Source organism: Mercurialis annua, linkage group LG2 (genome assembly GCF_937616625.2).
Source record: "Mercurialis annua linkage group LG2, ddMerAnnu1.2, whole genome shotgun sequence".
Taxonomy (NCBI): Eukaryota; Viridiplantae; Streptophyta; class Magnoliopsida; order Malpighiales; family Euphorbiaceae; genus Mercurialis; species Mercurialis annua.
In genome coordinates this window covers 34763126-34786768 of record NC_065571.1, presented here as the reverse complement: position 1 = coordinate 34786768, position 23643 = coordinate 34763126, and the positions used below count along the sequence as shown (strand labels likewise).

The following is a 23643-nucleotide window of genomic DNA, read 5'->3' as shown; positions in this document are numbered from 1 at the left end:
TAAAAATTTAAGAGTTTATCGATTTAGTTATGGACTAAATCGTACGAAAGAAAAGTTTAAAAGATAAATGATAATAAATAAAAAGAACAAGGACCAAAGTGGTATATTTGCCAAAATATATCTATATATCTATATATACCCAAAAAAACTGTACATTTAACAGTGTTTTTGGGTTTAGCCCAAGCCTTTTGATTTTATTACAGAAAAACCATCATCACATTTGTTTTGGCTTTTGGTCTTTTAGGTAACTTCCTAATTTATTTAATGAGTTAAGCCTAACTTTTCTATTTACTTTCGAAAAAACCAGCATAAATTATCACCTGTCTATTTTGTCTTCACATGGATATTAGTTTTGCCAATAAAAACCCTTTACTCTTGATCTATTTTCACAAAATTCTCTCTAAGATCTATAAATCTGAGGGTATATTTTTGTCAAAGATACTTTAATGTCGTTTTGCTTATTTTGCAAGTTCCAATCTCCTCTTGACACCACAAATCGTGGTTGACGAGTTGGCTGCCATCTGTCCATTTTAAATTGCATGTTGGTACACCTGTCTCTCAGGTGTCATCCACCAATATAATCTGCTAAAAAAAGTTAATTCTAATATCCTTTTCATTTCTGCTTCTCTTAATCCCGTGAATAAATTATCCCTAATCAATTTAAAAAGAAAATCTTCTCTCTCCTGTTTCTTTCTTCTTCTTCTTCTTCATCATCATACCTTCCTCTTTTTCTTCATGGTTCACGTTTTTTTCTTTTACCTTCTGTTCGCCTGGAAATATTCCGGACTCGAATCTTTGAATTTATAATCGGGATCGGTTTGAGGTTTGATACTTTAACGAACCTATGCAGATATTCACAGGGCTTGTTTGGTTAAAGACACTTAACCACGTGATCTAAGAAGTAATAATCTGGAAGTTAAGAACTCAGGCGAGATTAATACCGAAAACTACTCCTAAATTAAAACAATCCGGAGATTGCGAGATAAAAAGCACTGGGCTTGGTTTTTGATTGATTGATTTGTTGACACAAAAATAATGATGCTCTGAGCTATTTATAGCTCCTCACAATCGAGACTCCTAATTTAACTAAGACTAAAACTCTAATAGAGAATCACTCCTAATAAGCTACAAATTCCTATAAAACAGAAAAAAGCAATAATAAACAGGCTTTCCGTTGGGCCTTAATCCCTGATAAGCCCACATGAAGTTCTATCCGGTAAGTATTTGGGCCGGTGTAAACAATGCCCCCAACAAGTCTGAAATGTTTATCTTTTAGGCTTGTTCTTCTTTCTCAGCACTTCCAAGCCCACTACCGAGGCCCAAATCATTTTGAAAAAATTTAAAGGGGTGCGCATCTATAAACCTTTCGGTACCCCCTTTGGGCCACGTCATCTCCAGCTGTTCTCCATGATGCCACGTTTTGGCCCCCACGACCTTTCGGCTTCCTTTAATTTTATCTTTTAAGAAAAACAACCTCATTTTCTCTCTCACTTACTCTCTGCATTTGTGAAGCTTTCTCTCTCTAGACAAATCTCAAGCGCTCTCCGTATTACTGCTTGGTAAGTAACTATCCTCGCCCCTCATACATTTGAATCGCCCTCCCAAATATTCGTCTAACCGAGGTACTTCATTCTGCAGTTATCATGGCTGCTCCTAATGATGCTATCGCCGCTCAAGTGACCGATAAGATGAACGAAATTCACGCTGCTGCTCCAAATACCGATCTTCAGGTAATAGTAAAAACCAACGACGACAAAGAATGTGTTGGTCCAATAATTGTCTCGCCCAGTCATCTCTGCAAAATAGCAACTCTATTTCATGAAGAAGTCCCACCACGCTTTTCATTACCTCATCAGTCCTCCGTTTGGGTCAACACAATGTTCAGAAACTGGCTGACCGAACACAAAGGGTACCAAGATTGGGTAAATAGATTGAAACCCCATTTCGGCCAATTATGGAAGGACGTCGGCATCTATGACATGATTGGTCTCTGCAAGGCAAGCAGGCCTATCGCCAAACACTACATCATGGGCTCCTCACTTTTCTGGTCTACTGTCGTCCACTGCTTCTGCTTCAAGTTCGGCATGATGACAATTACTCTGCTTGATATGGCGGTCATGCTAAATATCCCCATCACTGGCGAACGCGTTTCGCCCAACCTGGACGCCGAAGTCCCCCAGTTCAAACTAACGAAGGCTCAGAGAAGCTATGGTCCCTTCGTCAAGCTTTTTATGGGCGAAGAACATTACAAGCCGGATACCCGAGAACACATCGCCTTCTTGGCGTTCTTCATAGCAAAATTCGTCCTTTGCACCTCTTCCTTCAGAGTTACCACAGACTGTTTCACCTTGGCTTCCGCCCTTGCTGAAGGCCGAAAATGCAATCTTGGAGAATTCATGCTCGCCCATCTATACAGGAGTTTGAATGAAATCGCCCCTCACGGAGACAAACGGATCTTCCAATGCCCAAGTGGTCCATTATGGGTGTTACAATTATGGCTGGCTCTTTATTTCCCGGAACTCTTTGAAGTTGGTCCACAAATAAAAGCCGAATTATGCGGTTACCAATTGATTGCTGCCGGTACTCGCCTCCCCCACGTACTAGACGTACTGGAAGTTTTCACCAACTCAGTCAGAACTGCCGAATTGTTCTGCCCCATTTTATCCCTTCAATATCCCCCTACTTGGTTGTATCTCCCTTGGGATGGCGCCGATTCTGAAGAAGCAATGGCCGATCCTCGGTTAAAACTCGGCGGTCAAAACTGGGGTAGCGCCTTAAAATCACGAAACCTAATCGCCGGGCTGGAATACAACCGCAGTAGCATTGAAGCATACTGCCCGAATTATGTCGCCCATCAATTCGGCTATAGTCAAGGGATTCCCTGTCCTTTATTGATCTCCGTCAATAATCGCGGGACCTATAAACCTTCTTTAGAAAATTACCCAGACCTCCAGTTTATCTGTCGCCTAAACCGAGCCTATCTTCCCCCCATTTCCGAAATCTCTCGCCCTTCTTTGTCAATGATTCGGACACTTGAGTATGAAAGCTGGTGGGCTTCAGTCGTAGAGTCTTATTTCGATCTCTCCCCCAAAGAAATCCTCAGTCTTCATAATTTTTCATTGCCTCCTTTATCACGAAACCCTACTCATGCCGATCTGTTTCTTTTGCAGGCACCAAAACGTCCGAAATATGAAGGTAATCTCTTTCATCTTTTCGAAATAGCTAAATTTGAGCGTTTCTATAAGTTCAAATATGACCCTTTAGATCGCCCTGGTATGAACCTTAGGATGCAAAAACATAGACGAATGGCTAGGGCAAAATATGATGAAAAAATGAAGAAAGTGTGGAAAGAACATTACGAACAAAAATACTCTTATGAATTTTATCTTGCTCATATTCGCCCTAAATTTAAATATAAGAGCCCACCAGTACCCAAAGTTAACATGTCCACCGTCGATCAAATAAAACTTCCCAAGAAAAAATTAAAAAGGCGAAAACCTGAAATAACGAGCGAAGGTGTAACATATACCGGCATCAGATGCCCTTCTGATGTCGAGGCGATAGCCGAACTTGTTCGAGTTGGCTATAATAGGATACCAGGTAACTTGCCTATTTTTCCATTTATTCTTATTGAATTCGCCCTCTAATTTTGTTTCTTTTCTCAGTTGGCGTTCCTAAGTGGGGTAAGGGAGATGTATTCGACACCGACGGCGAGGAGCGCTCCGAATCTAAGAGGGCGAAACAAAAACGTCCTGCCAAGAAACCCTCTAAGAAGGAGCCTAAAGCGAAGAGGGCGAAAAAAGATACATCGGGGTCCCGGATGTTCGACCCTGCACTTGTTGAAACCCCACTCACCAGACCTTCAAGCGCGCAATCTTCTTCTCGGGGCGATACTGAAACGGCCGAGGAGCTCACTGGAGACGAGGGCCGATCAGTGGAGCCGGTGGTTTCTCAGAAATCCAATTCCACGGTGACACCTACCGTGTCCCAGATGCTGGCGTTTTCGCCCATGCCGAAGCTGCTGTCTCCATTGAGCTCGTCTCTTGCCAATCTGCCGGCAAAGCTTGCTTCCAATACTAAGGTACCTCATATCCGCTTTACTTTGCTTCAATAGTAAAGTTATCAGCTGATCTTTTATTATGGTCAAACCTGGCAGATCCCCGACGACACCGCTGGCTGCGACGACGTTGCGGCGAAAGCTGCTGCTTTTCTGGACTCTGACAGCGATATGGATGATTCGCCTGTCCAAGAAACTGAAGTGCCAAAAGAAGCCAAAGGCTCTGAAAGCTGGGGCGATCATTTAGATGCTGTTTCTGCTTTGAAGTCCCAAGGCGTCTCCCTTTTTAAGTCGCCTAAAGATGTTGAGCAACTACAAAAATCGGCGACTGCTTTGGCCGACGCTCCTCCAGAAGTCTTAAGTGAGAAGGCTCGTAGCGCTATGGTCAAGCTGTCGGCCTCGCTCCCCGCTTTCAAGGCTATCTATGACGAGTCAACGGCGATACAATCCGAGCATGACAAACTCTTCGCCCAAGAGAATGCTGTCAAGGAAAAACTGGATGGGCTGAAGTTAAATGTAAAATCGGCCGTGTCGACTCTCACGTCTCGTCGGAATCATGCCAAAGAGCTCCAGGAGAAGATCGCTGCGATGAAGTCTGAGTTGGAGGCGGAAGAACAATCCATCGGCGATCTTGAAGTGGCAATGGACAAGGACTTGCTTGAGGGTATCGCTGTCAAGAAAGATCGAAACGCCCTGAAGCAAAGTCTTGCGAAGATGAAGTCAAAGGTGGCAGACGCCCGCTCTCAATTCAGCACTCTTCGTAGTGAGATAGGCGACATGTTTAGTCATTTTTAACATTTTAAGTCCATAACAATTTTACAATTTTGTATTTTCATGTTAATTCTGAATATTAAAACCCTTTGATCGGCCTGGGGGCCGTATATTGTTTTTGCAATTTCAATGCTCATTCGGCCACAGAGCCGAAAGTTTCACTTTCACATTTGCGCCTTGTTTGATTATTTTTATATTATCGGCCCATAGTTAGTCCGATACGAAATAATGTTATTAAGCTAAAAAAAAAAACAATTACAAGGTGTTGAGAAAAACGGAGAACCCGTTGAAAAAACTCAACTGATGTGAAACGCCGAAAAAGCAAATGGTACTACCAAATGATCGGCGTTTACCTATATTCGCCGCATACTCTGTAAATTGTGACATTCCAGGATGCTCGGCGGGAAATTACAAACAGCATTACTCTTCGTCGGCTCCAAATAACCGACGGTCTACGCCCTCCCAACAGCTAGGAACGTACTTTTTCAGGAACTGACCGTTGATCGCCCTGTCGTGTTCTTCCCCATCAATATCCGCCAACAAGTATGCTCCGCCTGTTAGCTTGTTGACCACAATAAAGGGGCCTTCCCAGTTCGGGCTCCATTTACCAAGCCGAGTGTCTTTATGGCCGATAGGCAAGACCGCTTTCCACACTATATCGCCCACCGCAAAAACTTTCCGTTTTACCCGTTTGTTATAAGCTCTCTCGACCCTCCTTTTCTGAGCTTCTAAGTGATCTAACGCCGTCAAACGTTCTTCGTCAAGGTCAAGAGAATCTATCACCATCTTGTCAAAGTAATCCTCTTTGGATAATTCGCTCTGGTATCTTCGGCGAGTAGACGTGACGGTCAGCTCCATTGGCAACATCGCATTGTAGCCATAAACCAATCTGAAAGGCGAGGTCCCAGTAGCCGACTTCTGACTGGTTCTATTCGCCCAAACAGCTTCTGATAAAAACACATGCCATTGCCTTGGGTTTTCTTCAATCATCTTTTGAACTATGAGCTTGATGGCTTTGTTCGTGGCTTCGGCTTGTCCGTTGGCCTGGGCGTAGTACGGTGTTGAGTGCAACATTTTTATCTTCATTTGGGAGGCCCACCAACTCATGTCGCTTCCCGTAAACATCGTCCCTTGATCTGTGGTTATAGACTCGGGTAACCCGTGTCGGTGGACGATGTATTCTTTGAAGAATTTGATCACCGCTTCTTGTGTCGGCGACTTCAAAGGTTTAGCTTCGACCCATTTGGTAAAATAGCACGTGGCGATAATTACAAAAGTATGACCGTCTGATGAGCCGGGGTATATTTTTCCTATCAGGTCGACTGCCCATCCTCTGAATGGCCACGGCTTGATAATAGAATGCAGGTCTTCGGCCGGGACGTGTTGTATTGGGCCGAACTTTTGACAGGCTTCACAACCTTTGGCATACCTTATGCAGTCCTGTTCCATTTTCGGCCAATAAAAACCGTATTTGTGGATCAACCACCTCATTCTAGGACCCGCTTGGTGAGCACCGGCTATTCCTTCGTGAACTTCGGCCATCGCTAGCATTGCTTCCTTAGGGCCGATACATCTAAAAAGTAGCCCTTCAAAGCCCTTTTTATATAGTTCGCCTGCTAGAACTATATAGTTTAGTGCCAAGGTTCTCAACCTTCTATTCGTATGGTCTGGCTTTTCAAACCAATTTAATACTTCGCTTCTCCAATCTTGGTTAACGTCGAGTTGGTAGGCCGAAAATATCCTTTCGTTGATGGTGATGCCCCCGGTATGGAGATTCGGCGTTTCCCTTTCTATAGCATCGAACTGATGGTTCACCTTGTAACCGCTACCGTGCTGAGCTAGGTCGTTTGCAACGCTGTTATCGGCCCTCTCTGTATATTCTATCCTCGTATCCTGAAAGCCTTCGACCAAGTGTTTCGCCTTGTTGCAATATCTCACTAATAGCTCGGACTCACATTTGAATTCTCCTGTCACTTGCTTGATGACTAGTAAAGAATCTCCTTTGACGCTGATCACCTTTGCCCCCAGCTCGGCTAAAATCTCGAAACCGAATATCAGGGCCTCATATTCTGCTTGATTGTTCGTGCATTCGAACTGGAGTGAAAATGACAACCGGTAGGATGCCCCCAAGGGTGTGATGATGTGAACTCCGGCGCCTGCCCCCTGGCTTGTTCTGGACCCATCGAACCACATCTCCCACATGGCGATGTCGCAAAACGTGACCGTTTCCTCCTTAAGGGTAATACCAGGGTGATCGGCCAGGAAATCTGCCAATACTTGTCCTTTTACTGCTCTTTGGGGAACATATACCAACGTAAATTCGGACATAGCAATCGCCCATTTTCCAATCCGATTCCTCAGGTATGGCTTCGATAAGATATACTTAATGATATCGGTCTGGGACAATACATACACTACGACCGGCAACATATAGTATCGCAGCTTGCAGCATGTGAAGTACAGGCATAGACACATTTTTTCTATGTCAGTATAGTGAATCTCTGTGTCCGTCAATCCTCGGCTTAAGTAGTAGACTGCTCTCTCGACCCCATCGTCCTCTTGGGCGAGCATACATCCTAGGGATTCGTGTGCAGCCGATAGGTGTAGCAACAACGGCTTATTCGGCTTTGGAGGGGTCATAACCGGAGGTTTTGCCAAGTAACCTTTCAAATCGTCGAACACCCTCTGTTGCTCGTCCGTCCATATCCACTCGTCGGTCTCTTTTCCTCTCAGCAAAACACTCCAGCTGCGAAGTCGGCCCGCTGTGTTTGCTATGAATCTTCTTAAAAAATTGATTTGACCGATGAGCCTCTGGAGCTGCTTCTTGGTTTTGGGTGGTTCAGCATTGATAATCGCCTTGGCTTTGTTCTTGTCTATTTCTACTCCCCGCTGGTGAACCAAGAAACCCAAGAAGTTTCCAGCCGAAACGCCAAACGCGCATTTCAGAGGGTTCATTTTTAACCCATTGCGTCGTATACGCTCGAAACCTTTCCGGAGATCGGCCAGATGAACTTCGCCGGTATTTGACTTGATTACGACATCGTCGATGTAGACCTCAAGGCAGTCAAGGCCTCTGAACATCTTGTTCATCGCCCTCTGATATGTTGCCCCCGCGTTTTTTAAGCCAAAAGGCATCACGACCCATTCGTAGGCTCCGATCGGCCCGGGGCATCTAAAAGCCGTTTTGGAGATGTCTTCCTTGCTGATTGGAACTTGGTTGTACCCGGAGTGCGCATCGAGGAAACTGAGTATCGTGTGTCCAGCTGCCCTGTCGATTAGCATATCGGCCACAGGCATCGGGTATTCGTCCTTGGGTGTGGCCAGGTTGAGGTTCCGAAAATCGACGCATACTCGTAGCTTCCCGTTTTTCTTCATTACTGGTACGATGTTAGAGAGCCATTCGGTGTACTGGGCTTCCCGAATAAACTTGGCGTCTTCCAGCCGCTTAATCTCATCCTGGATGAGATTATCCACTTCCCTGGACATTCGCCGGGGAGGTTGCCGAAATGGCCGAAACCCACTCTTTAATGGAAGCTTGTGTTCGGCGATGTCAGGATCAAGGCCCGGCATTTCATCGTATGACCAGGCAAAACAGTCGCGGAACTCAATGAGTAGGGCGACCAGCTGCTTTCTGAATCCTTCGTCCAGTCCTGCGTTGATATATATAGGTTTAGGCGATTCAGCTGTCCCCAGATTGATTTCGAGGAGATCGTCCTGTACTTGGGCGGGATCATCTTCTAACTTCCCGGTCGCCAATCGTATGTCCCCAATCCGCAACGATCCTGTTGGGTCTTGATCTTGGTCCTCATAGATGCATTCGGCCGATGTAATATCATGCAGCGGGGTTAACTGCCTAATTTTCTCCCTCAACTCTTTATGTCGTGCTATCATTTTGAATCTTTGAGGATGATGGATCGGCCTTTGCCCCCGAGGGTCACTGATGCCGGCCGATCCGAGTTAACAAGCAAGCGAGGAACGCTCGTCTCTCCTTTCGAACTAAGGGATTGTATGTTGTGCACCTCTTCATCGTATAACCGTGCTTCGAGTACGTTATGGTCCTCGCCGAAAGGGTTGGGGTCACCCTGCACAACTTCGGCCTCGCCGTCATCTCGCCATATGAAGAGCATTTGATGCATAGTCGACGGTATACACATGTTGGAGTGTATCCAATCGCGGCCGAGCAAAATGTTATAGTTGCTCCGGGCGTTGAATACGAAAAACCCTTCTTCGGTTTCCACACGCCCTATCTTGATTCTGAGGGTGATGTACCCCTCGGCCGGCGTCTCGCCCCCTGCGAAGTCGGTCATGTAAACATCGGTCGGGTCAAGCTGATCCCGCGATATGCCCAGTTTTTTGAGCATTTTCGCCGGTAGTATGTTGACGCCAGCCCCGTTATCAATGAGGACTCTGTTAATCGATACCCCGTTCAGATCGGCCTTGATGTACAGTGGCCGAATGTGCCTAGTCATCCTTGTTGGAGGTTTGCTAAGAGAAACTACCGCGGTATTATCGGCGCTATCTCCTTCTGGTACGATTACATCGCCTTCCAACGTTGCCTTCTGCCCAGGTTTACTTCTGTATGAGCTGGGGAGCGTGACCACTTTTACTCCGTATTCGTCCCTTACCACCGGGACCCAGGCTTTCAACACGCCCTTCTTGTGCGAGACAACGACCTCGCGGTCTTTGGGCAATCTTGCTTTAAGCTGGCCACCCTGGTGTGATACGAGTACGTCCTTGTAGGACGATCGGCCGCTGGAATCTTCGTCATCCTCGTGAACTACTGCCGTAACGGACACATCGGCCGCTTGTTTTTCGCCCTTCGGCATCCATACCTTCCTTACCTTGGCATTTCGCCTATCAGGTGATTTGGTATCCGCATCGGCCTGGTTCCTTGCCCCCAGTCTCTCGGCTATTGGCCTATTTCCGTGCTGCTCTCTGGGAGCCGATTCTGCCCCGTGATTCGCCCGCGACTCTTGTCGCAGCCTTTGCATTCGCCTTTTCTGGGTTTTCGTCATACGAGGGGTCTCCTCCGTTGGCCGAAATATCCTCTTGAATACGTTAGTAGTAGGCCTCCACTGTGGCTCATGCCTCTGCCACTGCTCTGTGGGCGATCTCGGTTTAAAGGTTTTGGGATGCTTTCTCGTCTTCTCGCCTCCCTTGACCTCAAAACACGTTCTGCATGATGGGCATGTCATATCTGCAGTGGGCGAGCTGTATCGCTTCCTCTTCTGTTGCTGAGGTCGTCCTTTTTCTCCTCGCCACTTTGAACCGTCGGTCTCTACTCTCGGCTTGGGCCTTCTAGGGTTCCACTTGCTTTGTATCTGCCCTTGCTCTAGGTAGCTATCAAAGTGAGGCCGAACTGTGTTAATAGACACGTATTTAGCATCGGCCTCTTTCTTTGTTGGGAACAGAAGTTTCCCTTCGTTAATCGCCTTCTGGATCACGTTTCTGAAATTTACGCAATTGTTCGTGCTGTGCCTCCAGGAATTGTGGTACTTGCAGTAATCCTTACCGACCAGCTCCTCCGACGGTGGAATTGTATGCCCTTCGCTTAAGGCGATCTGTCCATCCTTCAACAAGGCATCGAATATGTCGTCGGTTTTAGTCAGGTCGAATGAATACTCCTTTTGTACCACCGCAGTTTTATTCCTCTTAACAAAGCCAGGCTTTCGCAAGGCCGAACACTCCAGGGGTTTCGTTCCCAAAAATTCGGCCATGTTGACTTCATCCTCGGAACCACTATCCTCGCTATCGGACACCAAGGCCACGTCAAGCTGGTCTTTGTAATAGGTCCCTTTAGATGCGCCTCTCCTCTGTTCTTTCTCCTGGAGGAGTCTTTCGTAGCTCGTCACCCTGTTCGTTAGCTCGAACAAGTCACGAAACCTGTGGCCCTCGAAGTGCTCCCTCATGGCGAAACTCATCCCTCTTACCACCATAGGTACGCAATCGGCCTCTGACATTTTGGTGGAGCACCTAGTCCTGAGATTTCAAAATCGGCCGATATACTTCTCTGCCGATTCGCTTGGTAGCTGCGAGATTCGGGCGAGGTCGGCCAAGGTGACATCAGGTGGTGCCCTGTAAAACTCTTCATGGAAGAGGATTTCGAGGTCCTTCCATGTGTCAACCGAATTGGGCGACAACCTAGAGTACCATGTAAACGCCATTTTTGTCAAAGAGCTGGCGAAAAGCCGGAGCTTCCAGAAATCGTGAGCGGCTGCTTCGCCGCATTGGGCTGAAAATTGGGCGACATGTTCAACCGTAGATTGGCCCTTCTCTTCGCCTGAAAACAGACTAAACTCCGGCACTTTATACCCTCTTGGGAAAGGATATAACTTGTCGATCCAGTCCGGATACGGTTTCATGTACGATGGGCGAGGCATGGGTCGCAGGTCCACCCCGAGCCTTTCTAGCATGTCCACGAGTTGCCCTTGATTGTATATATTTGGATCGCCTCCCTCGGAGTACGATCGTTCGCCCGTGTTGGGCTCCTGGGTGTTGGACCCAGTAGCTCCCCCTTGTGGTCTAGCTTCGCCTTGTGGGTTGGACGAGCTTGCCCCCGGGTGATCGGCCCTTCCTGAGAACTCGGCCTCGTTCCTCGTTAAGAGCTTAACGGAACCATATGTATACCCCATCTTGCTGGGTTGTTGTTCGGCCGAACAACCTGGTTGACCAACACGGCTCGGTGTTTGGTTCTGTTCGGCCCTCCTGTATCCCTGATCGGCCGTGGATTGCCCAGAAAATAATCGCCCTAGGTTTTCCATTGCCTTGTTGAGGCCGTCTAAGTTCCCTTGGATCTGCCTTTGGACCGACGTTTGGTCGGCCATGATGTTCCTCATTACTTCGGACATCTGATGCATAGCACCGTCGAACATTTGTTTGTTCTCCTGCGCTATCTCGCCCCTCATGGCCGAGAAATCGGCCTGTGATAAAGAAGGGCGAGAGGGAGGAAGCTGGCGCGAGTAGTCTATCATGTCATCGGTCGCGTCGTCGACCTTGTCCTTAGGTAGGTTTCCTTCGGTATCCGTTGTATTCGGCACCTTGCTTGATTGGTTCACCTGTTTGTCCTTGGCCATGGTTTCTGATCTATCCGAATCTGATTCGTCTACTATGTCACCTTCCTTCCGTTGTTGTCGGCGTATGGACCGAGCGTGCCTGGAATCGTCCTTAAAGTCCGTTTTTGTGCTAACCATAAACTAGTCCCCAGTGGAGTCGCCAAAAGATGTTCGCCTGGAAATATTCCGGACTCGAATCTTTGAATTTATAATCGGGATCGGTTTGAGGTTTGATACTTTAACGAACCTATGCAGATATTCACAGGGCTTGTTTGGTTAAAGACACTTAACCACGTGATCTAAGAAGTAATAATCTGGGAGTTAAGAACTCAGGCGAGATTAATACCGAAAACTACTCCTAAATTAAAACAATCCGGAGATTGCGAGATAAAAAGCACTGGGCTTGGTTTTTGATTGATTGATTTGTTGACACAAAAATAATGAAGCTCTGAGCTATTTATAGCTCCTCACAATCGAGACTCCTAATTTAACTAAGACTAAAACTCTAATAGAGAATCACTCCTAATAAGTTACAAATTCCTATAAAACAGAAAAAAGCAATAATAAACAGGCTTTCCGTTGGGCCTTAATCCCTGATAAGCCCACATGAAGTTCTATCCGGTAAGTATTTGGGCCGGTGTAAACACCTTCATATATTATTTTTTCCGGTAATATTATTTCAGAACTTCCTTTATTGTATTTTATTTATGCTGATATTTACCATTTATTTATTTTTGTTTTCAGGTAAGTCTACAGACACCACGCCAACATGAAGCTTTCGTGAATATTTTTGGTAAAGTTGTATGCTCTACTTGCAGCCACTTAAAAATTAAAACTGTTCTATGTGAAAAATATCTCATCTGGAGAGGAGATGGATAACAAGCCTGTTTTTTTTATGAACAACAGGCCTGTCGTTGTTGTCTATAATTCGAGAAGAAAATTTATTAGAATTTTAGTAAGATTTTTCAGAATTCTTTATTTTTTATTTAACTTATCTGATGAATTGATCTCAAGTTTTTTTAGATTTCTTATGTATATTTTGCTCTATTATGCTATCAGATTCTTGGACTTGATGAAGATTTCTCTTCAAGTATCTCCACATCTTCTACCATCTGATTCACTCATCATTATGGGCACCTCCACTGCCAGATCTACCAAATTCTCTCCTTTGCATCGACAACTTTGCTTTTTTTTCCCTTCATATATTTGGGTTCTTCATTAAATTCTCTGTTTTTTCAGTGAGTCATCGTGATATTACACAAATCTAAAGTTTTTGTTTAATAGATTTTAAATGTTATTGTTATCCCTCAATTATTTAAATTGACGGAACTATACTAACATGTAAAAGTTACATAAATTTATATATCTATATTACTTGCACTGAAGTTAACTTTTTGAAATCAAACTTATGTTTTGTTTATTAATATTCATTAACATTCTTGGTTCTGTACTTTTTTTTATGATGAAAGTTTACAAACACATGGGCATAGTTAACATTAATTGCTCCTCGAGTTTTTTTAATGAAAGCACCTGACGTCTAGATGATGTTTAGTGATAATGCAATTTTTATTTTGCAGGGAGCTATAGATGATCAGTGAAATTGCAAATACTGATTTTAATTCAAAGGAATTCATAAAGAGAAGAGTTGATAATTGATTCTCTTTGGCCTTTGCTACAGTTAGAAGAGGTCCTTTAGCTAAAGACTACATATTTTATGTTAGGTTATTTAATTATAAGACTACAAATTTTATGTGAGGTTATTTAATTACTAAAATGACTGTTTGGATTGTACGATAGAAAAGTTGTATTCTCTTTTTTTTTATGATATTGTTTGCTAAATCATGTACTCCTTGATTTTACTGTTGTGAAATTTATTAGTAGCAACAAAATCTCACTTAATTTTCTTTCATTTCCTTCCTATGTTTTTGTTTGTAATTTTCTATGTCCAGATTGACACGACCGTTTAAAAAATTTATAAATTTTGTTTCTTTAATTTTTATGTTTATTTAATATATAGGGATAATGATTTCTCTAATCTTCCAATTTTTAAAAATCAATGAGATCGGCGCTCAGAATGTGATTCAAATTAAAAGCAAGTCTAGAAATGTACTTGGAAATAAAATAATTATGAAATGGAATTGAATATATTATTTAGATTCTAAAACTATTTATTTATTCTAACTATTTAAAATTATTTATTTATTCTAACTATTTAAAATTGAAATTCAATTTAAAAGCAAGACTCTAAGTTTAACAATAAATTTGCTATCCAAGTATAGCAGTAAACTTACTGTCAAGTTTACAAATTATCTTGACATTTATTTTATTGCTAAAATTGTTTATTTATTCAAATTGTTTTAAATTGAAATTCATTTCTAAAGTAAGTGTAAAAGTTTATCCATAAACTTGATGTGGTGTTCAAATTTACAATTATTTTTAATACTGAAATTGGACTTCTGCTTAAATTATTTTAAATGTAAATTTAATCCTAAAATTTTTTTGCCAATTTAATTCCAAACTTGGTATCCAAGTTAACAATAATCTTGATATTTGTTTGTATTACTTGGAGTAACTCACTATTTTAAATTAAAATTTGATCTCAAAACAAGTGTTTAAATTTATCGTTATTTTTTTAAGAGGCTATCCACAAATTTGGTGTTCAAGTTTATCCATAAACTTGATGTCCAAGGTTGCAATAAACTTGATATTTATTTTTATTACTTAAATTGTTATTCATTTAAATTAATTTAAATTAAATTTTAATCCCAAAACAAGTCTTGAAGTTTATCAATCAATTTGGTGTCCAAATTGACAAGATTTGGTATTTAAACTGAAATTCAATCCCAATATCTGAGTTTAGCTTTGACGGGTAGTTAATTGATTGTGATTGGTATTGTTTGGATCACTTATTTAGCAGCATATATGATTAAATACCATTTTCATTAAAAGTTATTTTTTATATCATTACAATTAGTTATTTTAAAGTAAATTATTGTTTAGCCGTAGTACTAAAGTGAAGCTATATTCTTTTTTCAATTATTAATATGAAAAATTCTTACATAGACTCGGTCTATAAAAAATTCATGCACCTATCGAATGAGGTGTTAGAGAAATAAAAAGAAAGAAAAAATGATAAAAAAATTATTTGGTCTTTAACATGAAGTGGAACATTAAAAAAATTTAATAAAAATATATCCAACATTAATGAGCAAATATATTTTTTCTGAAACATTTATGTTTTGAATTAATTATCTGTGCTATAATGTCAGTTAATCTTAATAAATACAATTCACTAATTAATTAGCTACATATTAATTATAATTATTAAAAATCCCGAAGCATAGCGAGGGTTATGTACTAGTATATAAAGAAAATTGGATCAGAGAAGGGAGAAGAATGATCGAGAGAGTTTGAGAGTTAACGAGCGATACCGTCGTTTCGCCGCCGTTTCTCCGTTCGACATCCGATTCGAGCGATTTTCGCGGCGATTTATTCAGAATCGAATCCTCTATCGATCCTAAGCTTCATTCCAAGGTAAATATTCGAGAATCTTGGTTAAAATTGATATATTTGGCTGTTTCGGGATAGGATCGAATTTGAATTTAAATTTAACGTTTTTGACGGTTTTTAATATCGATTTTGTGTAAAAATGATGTTGGGTATGTGCGGGAATGTCTCAAGAAAGTCGGAATGGGTTTTTGATCGATTTTGTGGAGATTTAAGCTTGCTGTCGTGGTCAGCACGACGGCCGCACGACGTGCCAAAATTTTCACGACGCGCCAATGATTAGCACGACGCGCCAATGGTTGGCACGACGTGCCAACACCAAGGCAAGGTTGCCTTGATCGTTTTCGGCCCAGTTGCTGCATGGGAGTTAGACGTATCATATCTTAAGTCCATAAGAGCTTACGGACTCTGAAAATGTGCAATTCGGACATAGAACATGGAGGATATGATTAGGGTTTTGTAATAAATATAACGGGTAATTGGAAATCGATAAGAATGAATTGGGAAAACCTAAATCTATAACCTAGGACGTTAGGTTTACGAGGTTCACGTTTATAATCTAAACGTGTATTTGGTTTGTATATGTACCAGACGTACCGGCAAGCTACGAGATAGACGTTTTGGGATTAGCAGTGTTTGACCAGCATATCGAGTGCATTATAGATTGGATAGCGGTCACTGTGAGTTGCAATTTACTTTCGTGTATTATATATATAAAGTTATTTTATATAGATATATACTGTTTATACGCATCGCATGTTATATGATTTGATTAAATATTATATGTTTCTATCAAATGTATATACGAGAACTAGTATGCGATCCGAAGAAACTAGCTACCTATTGGGTGTCAATAGGCTGTGTGATCACCAGTATTGAGTCAGTCTAGTGTGTTTGCATTTGAGAAATGATTGGATATGAATTCGATACGAGAGTGAACTCGGTTACGGTGTAGCCTGGAAGTCCTCGTATCTAGTGGGCTGGGCCCACCAGTGAGTTGGACTCACAACTTGAGATATACGATTGGGTTGAACGATATATGATTATTCGAGAGTTGTGTCGCATGCTAGGATATTAGTTTCGTACGGATCAAATACCTGTTTATATGTTTTATTGAGATGCGATGTTATATTTTTATATTAATACCGTTAGTAACTTGCAAGCTCACTCAGTATTTTCCAAAATACTGACTCCCTCACAGTGTTTTATTTCAGGTGATCGGAGTCGGATCAGACAGACCATCTCCTTTGTGTTGGAAGTCTTCTGACTTGCACAAAGTACGAGTCCTTAGAGCTGCAGAAGTCAATAGGTGTCAAAATAAGATTTGTGATTTGATTTCAAACGGTATTTAAAATGTGAACTCTGATATAAATTTTATAGATAAGTTATTTAGAAAGATGGCGTTTATCCGTTTGAAATTGATACCAATTGCCATGAGTGGAATTGGTGATGTTTGTGATCAGAAACAGGGCGGTGCTGGATATGAGATATCGCTCGGTAAGACCCTGGTTTCTAAGAATTGTTTCGCGAATGTTTTCAGAAAAGGAATACGATATTTTAATAATTGAATTATTATTTAAAGAAAATTTCTGATAATGTATTATATATAATAATATGTTTTAATCGCGAAAAATTTACAGTGGTTTTAGGCTTGCTACGGGTTCCGGAGCTACCACTCCCGTTCCATAGCGCCGGTCGCGGCTCAATAGTTTGGGTCGTGACACAAACGTTTACAAACGTTCCGAAACAAAGCCAAACGTTTAAAATGTTACAAAACAAATCTAAACGTTTCACCTTATTAGCGATTTAAGCAAAACATTTACAAGCATTACGAAACAAATCGAAACGTTTGCCCTTTTTAGATATTTAACCCAAATGTTTACAAATGTTACAAAACAAATCCAAACGTCTCACCTTTTTGGCATTACGAAACACAACCAAACATTTCACCTTTTTAGCCATTTAAGCCAAACATTTACAAACGTTACAAAACAAATCCAAACGTTTCCCCTTATTAGTAATTTAAGCCAAATATTTTCAAACGTTACGAAACAAATCCAAATGTTTCACCTTTTTAGCTATTTAAGCCAAATGTTTACAAATGTTACAAAACAAATCCAAACGATTCACCTTTTTAGCGTTACGAAACAAAACCAAACATTTCACCTTTTTAGCGATTTAAGCCAAACGTTTACAAACGTTACAAAACAAATCCAAATGTTTCCCCTTTTTAGCGATTTAAGCCAAACGTTTACAAACGTTACAAAACAAAGCCAAACGTTTGACCTTTTTAGGGATTTAAGCCAAATGTTTACAAACCTTACGAAACAAAGCCAAACGTTTCATCTTTTTAGCGATTAAAACCAAATGTTTACAAACGTTACGAAACAAATCCAAAAGTTTCACATTTTTAGCGATTTAAGCCAAACGTTTACAAACATTACGAAACAAAGCCAAACGTTTACAAACGCTATGAAAGAAATCCAAGCATTTCACCTTTTTAGCGAATTAAGCCAAACATTTACAAACGTTACGAAACAAAAAAACGTTTAAAACGTTACGAAACAAATCCAAAAGTTTCCCATTTTTCGCAATTTAAGCTACACGTTTACAAACGTTACGAAACAAATCCAAACATTTCACCTTTTTAGCACTTTAAGCTAAACGTTTACAAACGTTACGAAACAAATCCAACCGTTTCACCTTTTTAGTGATTTAAGCCAAACATTACGAAAAAAATCCAAACGTTTCCCCTTTTTAGCGATTGAAGGCAAACATTTACAAACGTTACGAAGCAAAACAAAACATGTCCCCTTTTAACGATTTAGACCAAACGTTAAAAAACGATACGAAATAAATCCAAACGTTTCACCTTTTTAGCGATTTAAGCCAAATGTTTACAAACGTTACGAAATAAAACCAAAGGTTTCTGCTTTTAAGGAATTAAGCCAAACGATTACGAATGTTACGAAACAAATCCAAACGTTTTACCTTTTTAGCGATTTAAGCCGAACGTTTACAAACGTTACAGGCCGAAACCAAAACGTTTCACATTTTTAGCGATTTAAGCCAAACGTTTACAAAAGCTACGAAACCAATCCAAACGTTTCACCTTTTTATCGATTGAAGCAAAACATTTACAAATATTATGAAACAAAGCTAAATGCTTAAAACTTTATAAAACAAATCCAAACATTTCACCTTATTAGCAATTTAAGTCAAACGTTTACAAATGTTACAGAACAAATCTAAACGTTTCACCTTTTTAGCGATTTAAGCCAAACGTTTACAAACGTTACAAAACAAATCCAAACGTTTCACCTTTTTAGCGTTACGAAACAAAACAAAAGATTTCACTTTTTTTGCGATTTAAGCCAAACGTTAACAAACATTACAAAACAAATCCAAAAATTTCACCTTTTTATTGAATTAAGCCAAACGTTTACAAACGTTACAAAACAAATCCAAACGTTTTACCTTTTTAGCGTTACCAAACAAAACAAAACATTTCACCTTTTTAGCGATTTAAGCCAAACGTTTACAAACATTATAAAACAAATCCAAACATTTCACCTTTAAGCCAAACGTTTACTAACGTTACGAAACAAATCCAAACGTTTCACCTTTTTAGTGATTGAAGACAAACATTTACAAACGTTACGAAACAAAACCAAAAGTTTCACCTTTTTAGCGATATAAGCCAAACGTTTACAAACATTACGAAGAAAATCCCAACGTTTCACCTTTTAAGCCATTTATGCCAAACGTTTACAAACGTTACGAAACATATCCAAACGTTTACAGACGTTGTGAAACAAATCCAAACGTTTTACCTTTTTAGCGATTTAGGCCAAACGTTTACAAACGTTACAATTTTTTTTTCAAACGTTAGGATTTGTTTCGTAACGTTTCAAAACGTTTTGCTTGAATTGCAATAAATATGAAACGTTTTGATTTGTTTCGTAACGTTTGTAAACATTTGGCTTAAATCGCTAAAAATGAAATATTTTGATTTGTTTCGTAAAGTTTGTAAACGTTTTGATTTGTTTCTTAATGTTTGTAAATGTTTGGCTTTGTTTGTAAACGTTTGGCTTAAATTTCGTAACATTTGTAAACGTTTGGCTTAAATCGCTAAAAAGGTGAAACACTTGGATTTGTTTGGTAACGTTTGTAAACGTTTGGCTTAAATCGCTAAAAAGGTGAAACATTTGGATTCGTTTCGTAACGTTTCTAAATGTTATGCTTAAATCGCTAAAAAGGTGAAAGGTTGGGATTTAACCGTTTTAGCGATTTAAGCCAATTTAATCAAAACGGGACACGTTTTTAGCTATGTAAGCCAAACGTTTAAAAACATTACGAAACAAATCCAAACGTTTTCCCTTTTTAGCGATTAAAGCCAAACGTTTACAGATGTTACGAAACAAATCCAAGTGTTTTACCTTTTTTGCGATTTTAGCCAAACGTTTACAAACGTTACAAAATTTATTTCAAACGTTTGGATTTGTTTCGTAACGTTTGTAAACGTTTCGCTTAAATTTCTAAAAAGTTGAAACATTTGGATTTATTTCGTAACCTTTGTAAAAGTTTGGCTTAAATCGCTATAAATAAAACGTACGGTGTTGTTTCGCAATGTTTGTACACGTTTGGATTCGCTTGGTATTGTTTGCAAACGTTTAGCTTTGTTTGGAAACGTTTGGCTTAAATTTCGTAACGTTTGTAAACGTTTGGCTTAAATTTTGTAACGTTTGTAAACGTTTGGCTTAAATCGCAAAATAGGTAAAACACTTGTATTTGTTTCTTAGTATTTGTAAATGTTTGGTTTAAATTGCTAAAAATGTGAAAAAATTGGATTTCTTTCGTCACGTTTGTAAACGTTTGGCCTAAATCTCTAAAAAGGTGAAACGTTTGGATTTGTTTTGTAATGTTTGTAAAGTTTGATTTAAATCGCTAAAAAGGTGAAACGCTTGGATTTGTTTCGTAACGATTGTTAATGTTTGGCTTAAATCGCTAAAAAGGTGAAACGTTTGGATTTGTTTCGTAACGTTCGTAAACGTTTGGCTTAAATTGCTAAAATGGTGAAATTCTTGGATTTGTTTCGTAACGTTTGTAAACGTTTGGCTTAAATAGCTAAAAAGGTGAAACGCTTGGATTTGTTTCGTAACGTTTGTCAACGTTTTGCTTAAATTGCTAAAGAGATGAAACGCTTGGATTTATTTCGTTACGTTTGTAAACGTTTGGTTTAAATTTCTAAAAAAGTGAAACTCTTGGTTTTGTTTCTTAACGTTTGCAAAAGTTTGGCTAAAATCGCTAAAAAGTGTAACGTTTGGTTTTTTTTCGTAACGTTTATAAACGTTTGGCTTAAATCGCTAAAAAGGTGAAACTCTTGGATTTGTTACGTAACGTTTGTAAATGTTTGGCTTAAATGGCTATAAATGTGAAACGTTTCGATTTGTTTCGTAACGTTTGTAAATGTTTGGCTTAAATCGCCAAAAAGGTGAAACATTACAAACGTTACGATACAAAACCAAGCGTTTCACCTTCTTTGCGATTTAAACCAAACATTTATAAACGTTACGAAACAAAACCAAACGTTTATAACGTTACGAAACAAATCCAAACGTTTCACATTTTTAGCGATATAAGCCAAACGTTTACAAACGTTACAAAACAAAACCAAACGTTTCACATTTTTAGCGATTTTAGCCAAACGTTTACAAAGATTACGAAACTAAACCAAACGTTTAAAACGTTATGAAACAAATCCAAATGTTTCACATGTTTAGCAATTTAACCCAAACGTTTACAAACGCTAGGTAACAAAACCAAACATTTAAAACGTTATGAGCAAAACGTTTAAAACGTTTACAAACATTACGAAACAAAACAAAACGTTTACAGCCGTTATGAAAAAAAATCCAAACGTTTCACATTTTTAGCGATCTAAGCCAAATGTTTACAAACGTTACAGAATAAAACCAAACGTTTCACCTTTTTAGTAGTTTAAACCGAACGCTTACAAACGTTACGAAACAAAACCAAACATTTCACCTTTTTAGAGATTTAAACCAAACATAAATAAACGTTAGGAAACAAAACTAAACGTCTAAAACGTTATGAAAAAATCCAAACGTTTCACATTTTTAGCGATTTAAGCCAAATGTTATGAAACAATGCCAAACGTTTCCCATTTTTAGCAATTTAAGTTGAACAATTACAAATGATACGAAACAAATATAAATGTTTCCCCTTTTTAGGATTTAAGCCAAACATTTACAAACGCTACGAAACAAATCCAAACGTTTCACCTTTTTAACGATATAAGCTAAACGTTACAAAAGTTACGAAACAAATCCAAACATTTCCCCATTTTAGCGATTTAAGCCAAATGTTTACAAATGTTACGAAACAAATCCACACATTTCCCCATTTTAACGAATTAAGCCAAACGTTTACAAATGTTACAAAACAAATCTAAATAGTTCACATTTTTTGCAATTTAAGCCATACGTTTACAAACGTTACGAAACAAATCCAAACGTTTCACCTTTTTAGCGATTTAAGCCAAACGTTTACAAACGTTACAAAACAAATCCAAACGTTTCCCTTTTTTATTGATTTAAGCCAAACGTTTACAAACATTACGAAACAAAACCAAACGTTTTACCTTTTTAGAAATATAAGCCAAACGTTTACAAACACTACGAAAAAAATTAAACGCTGACAAACGTTATGAAACAAATTCAAATGTTTCACGTTTTTAGCAATTTAAGCCAAACATTTACAAACGTTGCAAAACAAATCCAAGCCTCTCACCTTTTTAGCAATTTAAGCCAAACGTTTATAAATATTACGAAACAAATTAAAACATTTCACCTTTTTAGCGATTTAAGCCAAACTTTTTACAAACATTACGAAACAAATCCAAACGTTTCACCTTTTTAGCGATTTAAGCCAAACGTTTACAAACGTTACGAAACAAATCCATATATTTGACCTATTTATCGATTTAAGCAAAACGTTTACAAACTTTACCAAACAAATCCAAACATTTAACTTTTTTAGCGATTTAAACCAAACATTTACAAACTTTATAAAACAAATCCAAACGTTTGACCTTTTTAGCGATTTAAGACAAACGTTTATTAACGTTACGAAACAAAACAAAATGTTTCACCTTTTTAGCGATTTAAGACAAACGTTTACAAACGTTACGAAACCAAAACAAACGTTTGGAAACGTTACGAAACAAATCCAAACGTTTCACCTTTTTAGCAAGTTAAGCCACACGTTTACAAACGTTACGAAACAAATCCAAGCTTTTCACCTTTTTAGCAATGTATGCCAAATGTTTACAAATGTTACGGAACGAATCCAAGCGTTTCACCTTTTTAGCAATTTAAGCCAAACGTCACGAAACTAATCCAAACATTTCACCTTTTTAGTGATTTAAGCCAAACGTTTACAAACGTTACGAAACAAATCCAAACGTTTTGCCTTTTTAGCGATTTAAGCCAAACGTTTTACAAGCATTACGAAACAAAACCAAACGTTTCTTATTATTAGTGATTTAAGCCAAACGTTTACAAACATTGTGAAACGTTTGGATTTGTTTCGTAACATTTAAAACGTTTGGTTTTGTTTCATAACGTTCATAAACGTTTGGTTCTGTTTCGTGACGTTTCTAAACGTTTGGCTTCAATCGCTAAAAAGGTGAAAGGTTTGGAATTGTTTCGTAACGTTTGTAAGCGCTTGAATTTGTTTTGTAACATTTTAAGCGTTTGGCTTAAATCGCTAAAATGGGGAAATGTTTGGATTTTTTTCGTATATTTTGTAAACGTCTGACTTAAATAGCTAAAAAGGTGAAACATTTACATTTTTTTGTAACATTTGTAAACGTTTTGCTTAAATCGCTTAAAACGTGAAACGTTTGGATTTTTTTCGTAACGTTTTAAATGTTTGGCTTTGTTTTGTAACGTTTGTAAATATTTGGCATAAATCGCTAAAAATATGAAACGTTTGGATTTGTTTCGTAACGTTTTAAACGTTTGGTTTTGTTTCGTAGCGTTTATAAATGTTTGGCTTAAATCGCTAAAAAGGTGAAACATTTGGATTTGTTTCATATCGTTTGTAAACGTTTGGCTTAAATCGCTAAAAAGGTGAAACGTTTGGATTTGCTTCGTAACTTTTGTAAACGTTTTTCTTAAATAGCTAAAAAGATGAAACGTTTGGATTTGTTTCGAAACGTTTGTAAAAGTT

General features: G+C 39.3%; 1 long non-coding RNA gene across 2 annotated transcripts; it reads left to right on the top strand.

Annotated features, from left to right (window-relative positions):
* The first annotated feature begins 633 nt into the window (after nucleotides 1-633).
* LOC126667466 (uncharacterized) lies at nucleotides 634-13702 on the top strand. Of its 2 annotated transcripts, XR_007638199.2 has the most exons (5): nucleotides 634-738; nucleotides 12625-12673; nucleotides 12787-12835; nucleotides 12940-13118; nucleotides 13458-13702. It is a non-coding gene; the product is annotated as an uncharacterized LOC126667466 (long non-coding RNA). The 2 variants fall into 2 exon arrangements; XR_007638198.2 differs by lacking the exon at nucleotides 634-738 and having other exon boundaries at nucleotides 12532-12673.
* Nucleotides 13703-23643: the final 9941 nt, after the last annotated feature.